The following is a 12906-nucleotide window of genomic DNA, read 5'->3' on the forward strand; positions in this document are numbered from 1 at the left end:
GGTGCTAGAAGGAACACATGGGAGATAAGGAGCTTCCCGATTCTGACCCAGAGTACCAAGGGCCATTTCTTGGAAGACAGGGGTCTGAAATGACCCCTGGGTCTTCAACAGGCACATTGTAGAGGGGGAGACTTTCCAGACAAGGAAGAGTGCCTCCTAATACTAAATACCAATGAAGTCCTTCCACTGTGCCAGCATTGTTCTAAGCCCTTTGAGGGTACAAACCCATTTATTTCTTATATCCACTCCATGAGCAGGTATGGACAGGATCCTCATTTTATGGATGGGGGAAGTGAAGCACAGAGACATGAAGTAACATGCCTGTGGTCACCCCGTGTGGAAGTAGGGAATGCGAAGCTCGTCTCTTCTTTACTGTATTGCTGTGCTACCTTTCAAAACCTTGAGGTAGGAAGAATCAGGATGTAGTCAAGCTTCTGAGCTTATATTGCTGGGTGGGACGGTAGCTTTGAGGAGCTTTACAAGAGGCACTGTTTGAAAGTGGGTAGGGAACAAGGGTGCAGATATTTGGTAGGAAATGGGATTCATGAACTGAACTTACACCTTATTGGTCCCACAAGTCCCAGGGTCCAAGCTTCTCAGGTCCAACCTGAGAATCGAGGCCGTCTCGGATACTTTTGAAACCTACGGCTTACGGGGACAAAGAAAAGAGAGGTATGAAAAGCTAGTCTGGTCACTTAATAGTCTAGATTTCATGATCCCTCCCTTTTAGTTCCGTGACTGGAGATCTTGGGTTGAGAAGGGCATCAAAGGAGTTAAAGATCATAAACATATTTCTTTTATAGCATCACTTATTCAAAATGTTTTTTCTTAAACATTGGGTGTTTGACTTAAACATTGGGTGTTGACTGGGTGGTCAACCGATACTATGGTGCATTTTCTTGTTAATGTCGTCATCAAAAATGGTGGCCACACTTACAAACATGGAACATGAGATCATACTTTACTCTATCCAGTAGGTGGGAGGTTTAGGTCCTGCTTGACGCTGCAGGCTGAAGGAAGACTTCTGTGACAAGTACTTAAAAGGGGACCTTATCTGGATAATTTTTGATACTGTTATTATTTCAGCAAGCCATTAGAGCAACATTTTTGAAATTGTGGCTATTTGAAACCACCGTTGGGAAAGTAATCAAGAGGCCATGGAAAGGAAGCTAGCATTATAGATTCTAGAATCCCAAAGTTGCCCAAATGATTTCATAAGGGCAAAACTGCCGTTACAGATCCTGAATTATTCAGATCTGCGCTTTGGAGAAGCGAAGGTTTAGTATGCTGAAGATGTTGTTGAAGGCTTCCGGGGTCACCGCAGATATTAAAAATTGGTACCAAGACACTAGACTACTAATCAGACAATGACAGAAGGACTCAGACACACCGCGGAATTCCTAATAATTCAAAAAAGGGTCTAGTCGATAGCATTTTGAAATACAGAAGCAACACATCCACATCTAATTAGTGATACATTTGTGCGAAAAATTCTCCAGCGTCCGTCTCAAGTTTCTGTAAGCTATGAGAAAGCAGAGCTTTGGCGTGCAAGAAAAAGCATTCTAATGGCTAGCCTGGTGGTAGAGTAACCCCTACAGTGAAGTTATAATTACAATTTTGTCAAGAGAGTAGGGAAGTCAAAGTTTCACAGGGAAAAAACCTATTTACGGAAAAATATTATGCTTTTCATTTGATAGAAAAGTAATTATTGCAGAGGGACTCCTGGAAGATCTCGCAGACAGTCACCCCCTCTTTAATAAGTCCTTGTGGCAGCTAAGTGGGGATCAGGAGTATTCTTTATCAGGTTTGCATTCAAGTAGCACTAAATCTATGCAGGTAGGAATTAAATAGTATCTGAGTTTAATTAAAATTATAAAAAAGGAGAAGAATGGTTGGTAGACTGCTCGACTGCATTTTAACCAGTAACCTCAGACCCTAATTAGAAATGCTTTTCATATCTTCTCTGTGCAAGGGCTTAATCTGACGTGAGTCTGTGAGCGAGGGCTTGGGGACCGGTGTTAATTCTGCATTCGGTCTCGGTTTGTATGGAGGCGGGCGGCGCTGATTGACCGCACCGAAGCACGGATCCCATGACCTTGTGGGGATTTTCATGTGAGGTGTTAATTGAGAGGGTGGGTTAATCTTTGAGCATCATTGTCCCCAAGCTCTGGGCAAAGTTTGTGCTTCGTTTCCTTACTCCACAGTACATTTGATCTCCACCTTGTCCCCTCCATGACAGTTTCCTAAGCCCACCACCAACTCTCTCTTGATAAATTTGTTGGGGGAAGATAAGCTCTTGCCCTCTTGTTTGATTTCATGAGCTTGTTTTTGTGCCCAGCTCTAAAGGGAGAGGAGTGTCTCACCGAATTATATTCAAGTCCTACTTAGAGACAGATAAATGCACACACAGTGAAGATCTCCGCTTCTCCTTCCTGCCCCTCTGCCTGCCGCTGCCCCTCCCCTTCCTTGCCTGGCTCAGTCTCTCAGGGAAGAAAAGACTCATCCATTGGGAGATGAACAGCATCAAAAATAAGACGGAAAGGTCTCAACCATGTTCCATCGGAGTGCTGTGAAAAATGTGATTTTTTTATTCTTCCAGGGCAGAAAGCCTGGAGTAATCAGAAAAACAGGGAGACATTATAGGGGTAGAACCTCTGTAACAATACACACGCACACACACGTGCCTTTTCATCTAGCACTTGTATAATGTACAAAAAGATCGCCGATTATTTTTGCTTTTTAAAAATAAATAATGAATGACATCTTTCCCCATGTGTTATTGGACAGGCCTGTCATTTCTATCATGAGGAGTAAATTTTTACTCCAGGCAGGATTAATGTATACTGGCTGACCTTAAAAATGACTCCCAAGTGAGCAGGGTGGGAGTTGGGGAAAAAAACCAAAAAAACAAAAAACAAAAACCAACCAGAAATAAGAGTGTGCACACAGGAAACGATTAAAAAAAAATTATGAAAAAGCAAGAATGGTAGATGTCCTTGACACGCAATGTATTTCTTTTACTTGTTTCATGACACCAACCGTAGTACACTGCTTCAAGAACCTTTCTAGAGCCATTACTGAGATGCTGGGACGCCCGGTGGAACCGTGTGTGGGGATGGGCAACCGCAGACCCCGCCCGACGGGAAGAGGGAGGCTGTCACCACATCTGATCAGACAATGGGTCACGGTGCCTCGTGGGTGGCAGGATTCCCCCATCACCTCCTCTGACTCGGCAAAGCAAGGGTGCAGAGAGAGGTGGAGGGAGGGCAGAGCTGCTGTCCACGGAAGTTGTCACTTTCCCTGGTCATCACCACAATGAGATGCGGACCAGACTCCAGCAAGGATCCTTGGCTTCCTCCCCATCACTCCCCCTCCTCGCCCCACCGCCACCACCAGCTCCTGCTTGCCCTGTGCTCCCTTTTCCAGACTGGCTTTTAATTATTTTCAATGGTATATAGTTAATGAATATGAGACCAAAAAAAAAAAAAAATTCTGTTACTTGAATTGAATTCATTTCAAAGAATATTGATAAAGTCATATTCATCCTCATCCTCATATTAATAAGTTAATGACTTTAACATTTAAAGATGTTTCATGGTTCTGATAATAAAACTAACCTTTGGCCAGCACAGTTGCAGTGTCTTTTTGTACACGTTGATGGATTTAATACATGGAAATCTAATCGTTTCCCTGACTAGTTCTTGGATATATGCAGATTTTTCCCAACCTCACTGTCCCTAACTCACCCGGCACATAAAATTCTCCGTGTTCTTGTTCTCTTGAGGGATGAATCCTTTTTTTCTCATAAACCTGCTGGCCCTTCAGAGACATCATCCTTCCCCTCGATTACACTTTTGACTCCTCAGTAAACTAAGAAGTTGGATTTAATAAGGTTTAACTCTGGCCAGGGTTAAAATTCAGCAGACCCGTCTAAGGACACTTCCATTTTAGCCATTTGTCATGCATTCCCCTCAAAAGCAGCCCAGACCCTACAGCTTCATCAGCATCACCGTCAGATCCGTTCCCTGCAGGCCTAGGGTCTGTGTGAGTCTGTGGGGGAAAATCAAAGTTTTAGGACAATCATTTCCATCCCTGACTCCAAGTTCAAGGAGGCTGCTGCAGCCCTATCCACCATCCTCTACGCTCCCTGCTGCTATAATTCTGAGGCCGGATTTCAAATTAAAGTTGTTTGTTGTTGTTGTTGTTTTCGTTTAACTTGGGCTTCTTGAAGGAAAAGGTTTCAGAAGCCGGGTAAACAGCCTGGGCCTGCACGAAGGGGATAAAGACAAAGAGGCAAGAGTAGAGGGAAATTGAAGTTGTGACAGAGGCCACAGCGAGTTCAAATAAAATTTGGCCTGCAGAATGCGGAAGAAATCCCCTGGTGACAGATGCCATCTTGTGGGTCATTCTGCCACTCTGTGTCCTGCCACTTTTTATAACAAGGAGAGATAAAGGAGGACCAGATTCTTAGAGGCTTCGAATTGGAAAAGCAGTTCAAAGAAATGGGAGTGGAGTTGGCTCTGGGCTCTACACGCTACCTCAAGTGTCAAAGTTTTGCTCCCCAGCTTGGAGTACCAGTAAGACATTTAAAGACAGAAGGAGAATGGAATCCTTGTGCGACTACAATTTTCTCTTTCAAGCACAAGCCCTGCTAGTTTCTAAACAACCTGAAATGTTTGCTTCTTTAGCAACCTATGCAAAAATAATTTCTTGCTGGGGCAGGGGCCCAAATCCCAATCCTACTTCAGTTAAAATGTGTCAATTTCAAGGAATGTACGCTCACATGGGTAACCACATTCGGTCCATGTAGATACTCTGTTCAGCAAATCTCTTTGAGATAATTCCCTTTGAACTTGCTCCCATGTAACATACAGGTCCACAAAAACAAGGTCTCATTCTTTTCTCTTGAATTGGACTGCCTCATAATAAAAGGAAAAAAAAGACCCCACTAAGTAGCCAAGAGGTTAGCATTAACAATAGAGGTTATGGTTCATTTTATTCATCCAAGAAGGTCCCTTTTGGGTGTTTCGCACATTTATAGGCCATCACAGCCTGGAAACAGGCAAAAGGAGACAGATTTTATTAGGTGGTGGTGGGTAAAGCACTCCAGGACTGGTCCCAGTGTCCTGGTGCAGCATGCAAAAAATGAACTATTCTGCTTTATGGCCACAAGTGTTTCCTTCGTTACAAAGTCACTTCAGGCACAGAAGCCCCCATCTCTATGTTGTATCAGCCGGTCCATCTTCATTATATTGAATAGCACTTTGTCTTTACACATTCATTATTTGGTAGACGATTGCATTTGGAGGGTATGTTTCATTGCCATGTACGTAAGTCTTCACTGGGTTCTAATTTTCTTATTTCTTGTGTTTCAAAGGACAACTAATGTAATGACCACTGTAAGCCTTCATATTAGCTTAATTCAGAGGCAGATTATTAAGTGTCTGTGAGGTGGGATTCAAAGGACTGGTCTTCCCTTTGGTTAGTTCCAGGTCCTTGCAGGACCCAGGGGCTCACTCCTGACAACAGGGTCACGTTGCATCCCTGGAGGATTCCCCAGCAAAACATTCTTCTCTGGAACCCAAAGTTTTCTACTGCTGTGTTATTTTGGAAATACAATGCAGACATTACTTTCGAATTCTTCATGGAAAATGTTGATGTTTTAATAAAGGGCCATAAGAACTTCATTAAAGGGTCATAAAAAAGGCCAATATTAAATATGGTTCTTTCTTGGTCTTGTGGCCCCCATCCCCCACTTTTGGGAGGAACATCTCACAGGTGAGAGAGACTGTACTCCTTTAGGAATCAGCTTTGTGATCCCAGCCCAAGGTTCTTACCCTAGCACGAACCATCTGGCTTTGCATGGGGTGAAAGTGTGTCAGCTCTCCCAGAATTTCAGCATCGGGCAAGGGGCGCAGGCCGGGGGCCTCTACTGGAGAGCTAGCCTCTGCCCTTTGAACTTCTCCACCTTCCCACCAGTTCCCCCAAAACAACTTTGCGAAAGACAGGAGTCAGCCCCTGAAAAGCATACCAGGCATTTTTAAACACAACCCTGACATTTCCCCAGCATTTCCATAGCCCAGACTCTTCCCGCTCACAACCTCCCCACCCCCCCACCCCCCTTCAATCAAATAAGGCACCCGCTCTCTCATGCTACTGCAAAGAAGGAAGAAAAAAAAAAGTTGGCAATTTAATTCAAACAAAAGAAGCTTGAAATCTATAAGCACAGCAACTCCGAGGCTTCTGGCAAATAGAATTCTAATTAGTATGCTGCTATTTTTCTTTTAGACAGATGAGCGATGCCCCCTATTGACTCTAGCGGGCAGGCTGGTAAGGGGGAAAAAAAAAAGAGGGGGGGGCAGGTGGGGGCTAGCCAGCAAACACTGCAGATTGCAAATTATATTGCAAACCTTGCCAAGTCCCGGCTCTTGGCATCAGATTTTTAATGACACCCTGGAAAAAGGAAAAAGAAGCCCTCCGCTAAGGGATAAAAATGAAGGGTTTTACACTGTGATAAGTCTTCGCTTAAAACCCAAATGGCCAGGCACACATTAGGGTTTTAAAATATTCATAGATAGAAGTGAAAATGAGGATATGAGGAAGTACATTTGTTGCTCGGTCAATTGACAACTCATTCTGCATATTAATACAGAGCGATGATCTAATTTTAAAGGGATAGTCTATCTCCCCCCACCCCCGCCCTTTTTTTAATGTGACTTTTGATTACTCTGAGACTAAGGGCAAAACATCACAGAAATGTCTTAGCAATGACACAGAATGCCGCTTTCTTTTGATGTAGACCTGGGACTAACTACTTCTTTGGTCAAGAATTCTGGGGGCTCGAAAACTATGCTTCTCTTCTTGTGTAATCTCTCTGATGTATCTTGACTGAGCACTTTGATTTTTTTTTTCCTTTTCTCTCCCCCCCTTTCCCTTTTGCGGTGCACGAGGCCTTTCACAGTTGTAGGATTTTATACACAAATAGACAGATCATCACAGGCAGGAAGGCCATTCCTTTTAATAATTAGGCCACCTTCTGTTCTTAGGAACAAGCTTTGGCATCTCTGCTCCCATGTTGAAGGTCTGAGCACTAAGAAAAAGCAATAAATAAATAAATAAATAAATAAATAAAATAAAAAATAAATAAAGTGAAAGAGGTCCAGCCCCAGACACTATCATTCTCTGAACAACATGAGTCTCCTGAAATTGCTTTTAATTGGAAATCTTAAAATGCATCTTCTGTAACATCCATCCTACCAGATTCTATCGCAACTATCCTGGGGTGAGTTAGGAGTGATAAATATTTCACTTACTTTTTTGTACACATGTAAACTGGGTTTTGTCTTTTCAGGACAACACTCGAGGTCCAGAAAAAAAAAAAAAACATATATATGTATATATATATATACACATATATATAATATATTTTATATATATAATGGCCATAAATATATAATATTAGATATAATAGATATTTTATATATGTATACATATATATATAGAGAGAGAGAGAGAGAGAGAGATTGCTAAGCACTGTTTTGACTTTTTGATTTAAATACCATGTTTTTCTTGAATTAGTCGCATACTTTTGTCTTAAGGGGGCAGAAGCCCATGTGTTGATACCATCAAGAGAGGTCCTCTTCCAATCCAGCCTAGACCTAGAGACAGTGTGTACTTAGATGACCAGGTACCAGCCAGGTATAGAAGGAAAGTTCAACTCAACTCCCACAGGAGAGAACGAGATATTCCTTTCAAGAAGGAATCATAACCCAAATCATAGAGAATGCCTTTGCTGCTGTAAGGAGAAATCGACATACGGGGGTCAGGTCCTCCTGAATGTCATTAGAATCAAGGATTTTCTTGGAAAAATAGTGACATGGAGTCTCACGATGCAATCCGAACCCTATATAGACAAAATAAACCCATAAGCTACTTAGTTTAAAGCTATTTAGGGTTTTGTTGTTGTTGCTGCTGTTGTTATATATAAACTTAACACATTCTATTTAAAGTAACCCTTCTAAGGTCACTTGGCAATGGCTCAGAAATGGGGGGGGGGGGGGAGAGGCAATTCTAATTTTTCACGGCTTACCTGCAAAGCAGTTACTGTGGAAATCTTGTTGTCTTGAGTTGGTTTGGGATGATAAGAAGTTCAGAACTACCACTGTCTGCGGCTCCTGGGAAAGAAACCCTGGGGGTTGAAATTTGAGAACCATCTTTAATGCTGTCCCAAGTAATGATTCACCTTGTGTGAACCCCTAGTGACTAAGTTAGTAGTTTTAAGGACAGTGTTGCATTTATTTGGAAAGAGCAGACAGGAGGCTGGGTCAAGGCTTTAGCATATGAGACCAGGCACGAAGTTTAGGGCCTTTACATCAAGAGAGTAAACGGGGGAGTCAAGTGTTGGTTCGGTGAGGGATCCTGCCGCTGGAAAAAGGGGCAGTGTCCTACCGATGGTCAAAACTTGCAATTGCTCCTGAAAGAGCAGCTTTTCAGCGAAAAACTTTCTCCACCTCCGCCCTGCCCCCCACTACCCCCAACCTTACATACTGGCTGAATTCTGTTTGCAGGTGAAAGGAGGTGACAAGCAATTTTAGCACCCAATGGCTTAAAGGAGTTCAAATGACCACTGAAGTCATATTAACTTGTCAAATTGACCAGTATTTTCTGTCATTGAAACATTAGAATGAGTAGCTCCAGACAATAAAATTGTTTCAATTATACTGCATTAGGGCCTGGGCACAAGTAAGTAAAGACGCAGAAGGCAAAAGGGGGAGCAGCAGTCCACGTGTTCCTGAAGGCTGACAGTAGAATTCCACTGGAAACCATTCAAATGCATACCTGTGAGGGGGCCCGTAAGACAGTGCTCACGAATGAATTTCCATGGAGGGAAGGGGGCAGATGAGTCTACACCAGACTCCCCCTAAAAAAAAAAAAAAAAAAAAAAGTCACTGTTTATTCTCATAATATTGGCTACGAATATGAAATGAAATTATCCCACGTTATTAAAGTCACGGTGCATGGGTGCTGTTTATACCAACTGAGCATTCACTGAGATTTCCTTTATCAATAGCAAGGAGGTGAGGTAAAAAAGAACAATTTTCATAGTCCAGGATAAATCCTGTTCTGCTCACCCTTCTGTCTGCCCCAGAAGAGGTACTGATCCTTTGCAATGCCCGCTACTTTGTTTCTCTGAAGCCGGAAGCTGCCCGCAGGGGAGCACTCTGGAGCTGGTATGGATTCCTGCTCTGTTGCAGGGTGCAGCAGAGATGGGGAAGCCAAGTCAGAGTCTTTAAGCGGGGTGACGTGCGCGTGCGTGCCTGCGTGCGTGCCTGCGTGCGTGCCTGCGTGCGTGCCTGCGTGCGTGGGTGCACTGCCCAAACTTCCGGGTTCTGAATGCCAGACCACTTGGTGGTGCTTCTGTGATGCCAAGATTCTGACTTTCCTACTCAAACAATGCTTAGGATGATGAGCTGATCTCAAGCCAGGAATCGTAGGGTCAGGCTGGCGGGCAAAGAGCAGATAGAATAACTGAACGGGATGTGTGTGTGGGGGGGGGGGGGGGGTAGAAGGATACTGTCTCCTCTTTCATAGCAAAGATCCATCACGTGTCTGAAAGGGTTTTCTACCTTTATAACGACCCCTTCTTCTTCATCAAGGAGGAGTAGGCCCCTGCGAGAAAACTATCATCCAAAGAAAAGACATTCTTACTATGTACTTCTCAACTAGAGTTGAGATCACTGAGGTGTTTTGGGTTTTGGTTTTTCACAGTCCGGCTGCCTGAATTCTGGCCTGTTCGGGTGTGGCCAGTGTTCATAATCCTGTAGGATATTTTAAATAAATGACCCCGTTTTGGTTTTTCTTATATTTATTTTTTTAAAAATTTTAACTCTAATGTCGTTAACATGCGTCGTTACATTGGCTTCCGGTGTACAGTATGATGGTCGGACAGTTCTCGATATGGCTCAGTGCTCGTCAACATGAGAGTTCTCTTAGTTTCCTCCACCTATTTCCCTCGTCCCCCCTCGGCTACTGAATTTGACAGTGTTCGTGGGACACCTGTTCTGTTTACAGCACTGTGCAGAGCGCCGCGAGGGACAGGGAGATGAGTAAGACGCGGTCCCTGACCTCGTGCTCAGACTGGAGTGTGTCTGTGGGTATTTTTGCAGGAGTGTGTGCATCTGGGAAAAGGCACATTTAATCCCAATAGAACATAGACTGTGATCTGCCCCTTGCATTGCCATAGCGGTTGGAAATCCCCTTTCGAGAGTTCCTTGCTTTTCTTTTTCTCAAGTATAATGGAAGGTGTTCTGACTACCAGAATGAAACGCTTCCTCTTCAGAGTGAAACCAAGTGGCCAGGTTGGGCGCTGGGGACCACCACCTGCCGTGGCTGTCCCTCCATCCCATGGTAATCATGCTCGGAGGTAATGGGCATTTAGGTATGCGTCACAATTACCTGTTTAAAAACCCCATCTAAAAATTGTAGATTCTACCCTCCAAGTCATGGAAATGTCTTAAAATACACCGGTCTCTTTGTGACTCCAGTCATTTTGTAGTTCTTTCCCAAACAAATCCCATGTATATATACATTATGCATGATTATCAAAAAAGAAGACTACACACGTATAATGATTTACTGCATATTTATGCTACAATCAAATCCCAAGGTAATTCTATAGTCAGGACAGAGCACATACTACTCTTCTGTAACTACTGGCTTGCTACAGTAAATTCAAAAGAGAGCGTTGGGGGTTAGCAGTTGGGGCTGAAAGGGGAAATCAAGAAACAGCAGTAACATTGCTTTTGTCTTCATCCTGCTCTTCAAGATGTAAGAGTCTCCAGTGGGTGGGAGACCTACAGTCCACCTCCCAATTCTGGCGATAACCCTGCAGGTTACACTTTACAATTACCTTTTTTAAAATGCCAATTAACCCATTCAGTGCTGTTTGGCATACTGTGAGCAGTCAGTAACAGCCATTTCGCACACCATAGGCTCAGAGTAAGACAGGCTCGCATACGCATATACCCTCAGGGGAGGGCAGGTGGAGGACCGTGATGGAGCTCCTGGGGTTGCTGCAGCAAAGCTTGGGAAGCGTGATTGTGGTACTTAACGTTGCAATGGGAACTTCATAATTTTTTTTTCCATTGATAAAAATCAAGAATAAACAGATGCAATGGGATTCTTATGCCATTGAGAAGTATAATGAAGACCTGAATGTACAGATATTATTCACAAGAAAGAAAGCAGTAAATGAGATTTGGCAATATCCCCCATTTTTAATTGTATCTCACCAGCTTGAAAAGCAACTGCAAGTTAATTTTAACCATATCGCTTTGGCTGTTATATTTAGTGTTTACTCCGAAGAAAGTAGCACGGGTTTAAACTCAACATTTTCTATTTCGAGGCAATTAATAAAATTACTGTTTACTTCCATGGCGTCTTCAGCCTCCAGCTTTGCAACACTTTCCAAGGACCTTCTTGTTTCTTCTGACGAGGGGGTACATCGGGCAGGAGATTGCGGTGTTTTATTTTCTTTCATGAGTGAAGAAACAGAGTTACAGTTGCTGGATCCTTAGGGTGTGTGGGGAGGAGCATCCCCAGGAGAACTTCTGGTCAAGGTGTGGTGTGTATAACGCGGGGTTGTGTGGTTGCCAGGAATTCTGGCCTCTGGTTGGAACACCGTCAAAACTCACAGGAATTTTGACTGACTTACCAAATGGAGACAAAGTGGAGAGGACAAAACTGATCAGGTAATGACATGCCCTTCACAGGCAGCACAGGCTTCTCCATACCCCAAGGTGGGGGAGCGATGTATTAGTGCCTCAATGCATTCATTGCAGGGGACATTTTCCAAAACCCTGACCTTGTCCCTATAGAAGAAAATGACTTAGACTAGTATTGTGAGTGAAATTCAAACACAGATTCAGGTTTTGCTGGCCCCAAAGCTGATCTGGAAGGCCAACTTGATTGGAGAAACAAAAATGATGGTTAGGAGAAGTGAACAAGTCACTTCCATTTTGTGCTCAAATGGAAACATCCAGAAGCAAGTGGGTTTGTCAGATTCAAGCCGGTTCTCTGAACGTCTGCTTCAGGCCCATTTGTATTAAGCAACTGTCCACTAAAATACTGATTTGAGGAAATCCCCTAGCAGAGCACAAATATCGTTGTACATTTGCACAGTTAATATATGCTAATTTTGTTTTGTGAACTGCTATTACTTTGCACCAGTAAATGGCAATGTTTCTCTGCATTTGAAATGTTTTTAAAGCTTCAGAAGTGAATTCCCAGGTGGAGGACAAAGACTTTTCTCAACAAACAGTGAATGTTGAATTGCTGACGCACTTTTCTGCACCCATAAACACAGATGTAATTGGTCAATGTTTCCAGTAAACTGCATCCCCCCCCCCCCTTTGGCTTGTATCAGAGTACAGTTTTTCCATCTTTTGTGCTTCAAGAAATAAGAATTACTGCGGACACTCTATTTTGCCTCCAGACTGAAGAAGGGGAAAGATCCAAGAGCACAACTGGGCTATGAGTTCCAGTCAGCTGGTCATTTCTAGTCACGTTTGACGACTTAGCTTTCAAACTTGGTCATTTATCCCTAAATGAACCAAGCACAGCTCCTAGTTTCTCTCTCTCATAGGGAGTTTGAGAGGACATTCAGAGGTGTGGACATTCTAGCTCTCCTCTTGAGCCACAACAAATAAAATAACGAACTTCTAACACAAACTTCCCCACCATATGCTTATAGTTTGTATTTGGAAAATACCACAAAAGAACAAAAATAAAGTGGCTTTTGCAGTTTTAGAAAGAAACTTGTCTATTATTCCACGTAGTTTGGAAAGTTGTGCAATATTTAAAGTTCTCCCCATGCCTTAGTGTGTGCGTGTGACTCTCTCTGTGTGT

At 43.2% G+C, this 12906-nt stretch overlaps 1 long non-coding RNA gene across 1 annotated transcript; it reads right to left on the bottom strand.

Moving 5' to 3' along the window:
• Positions 1–568: 568 nt before the first annotated feature.
• LOC131998841 (uncharacterized) lies at positions 569–9216 on the bottom strand. Its single transcript, XR_009398889.1, has 4 exons — positions 9132–9216; positions 8839–8920; positions 8090–8188; positions 569–648 (listed from the first exon to the last, which is right to left on the bottom strand). It is a non-coding gene; the product is annotated as an uncharacterized LOC131998841 (long non-coding RNA).
• Positions 9217–12906: the final 3690 nt, after the last annotated feature.

Source organism: Mustela nigripes, chromosome 13, assembly GCF_022355385.1.
Source record: "Mustela nigripes isolate SB6536 chromosome 13, MUSNIG.SB6536, whole genome shotgun sequence".
Classification (NCBI taxonomy): domain Eukaryota; kingdom Metazoa; phylum Chordata; class Mammalia; order Carnivora; family Mustelidae; genus Mustela; species Mustela nigripes.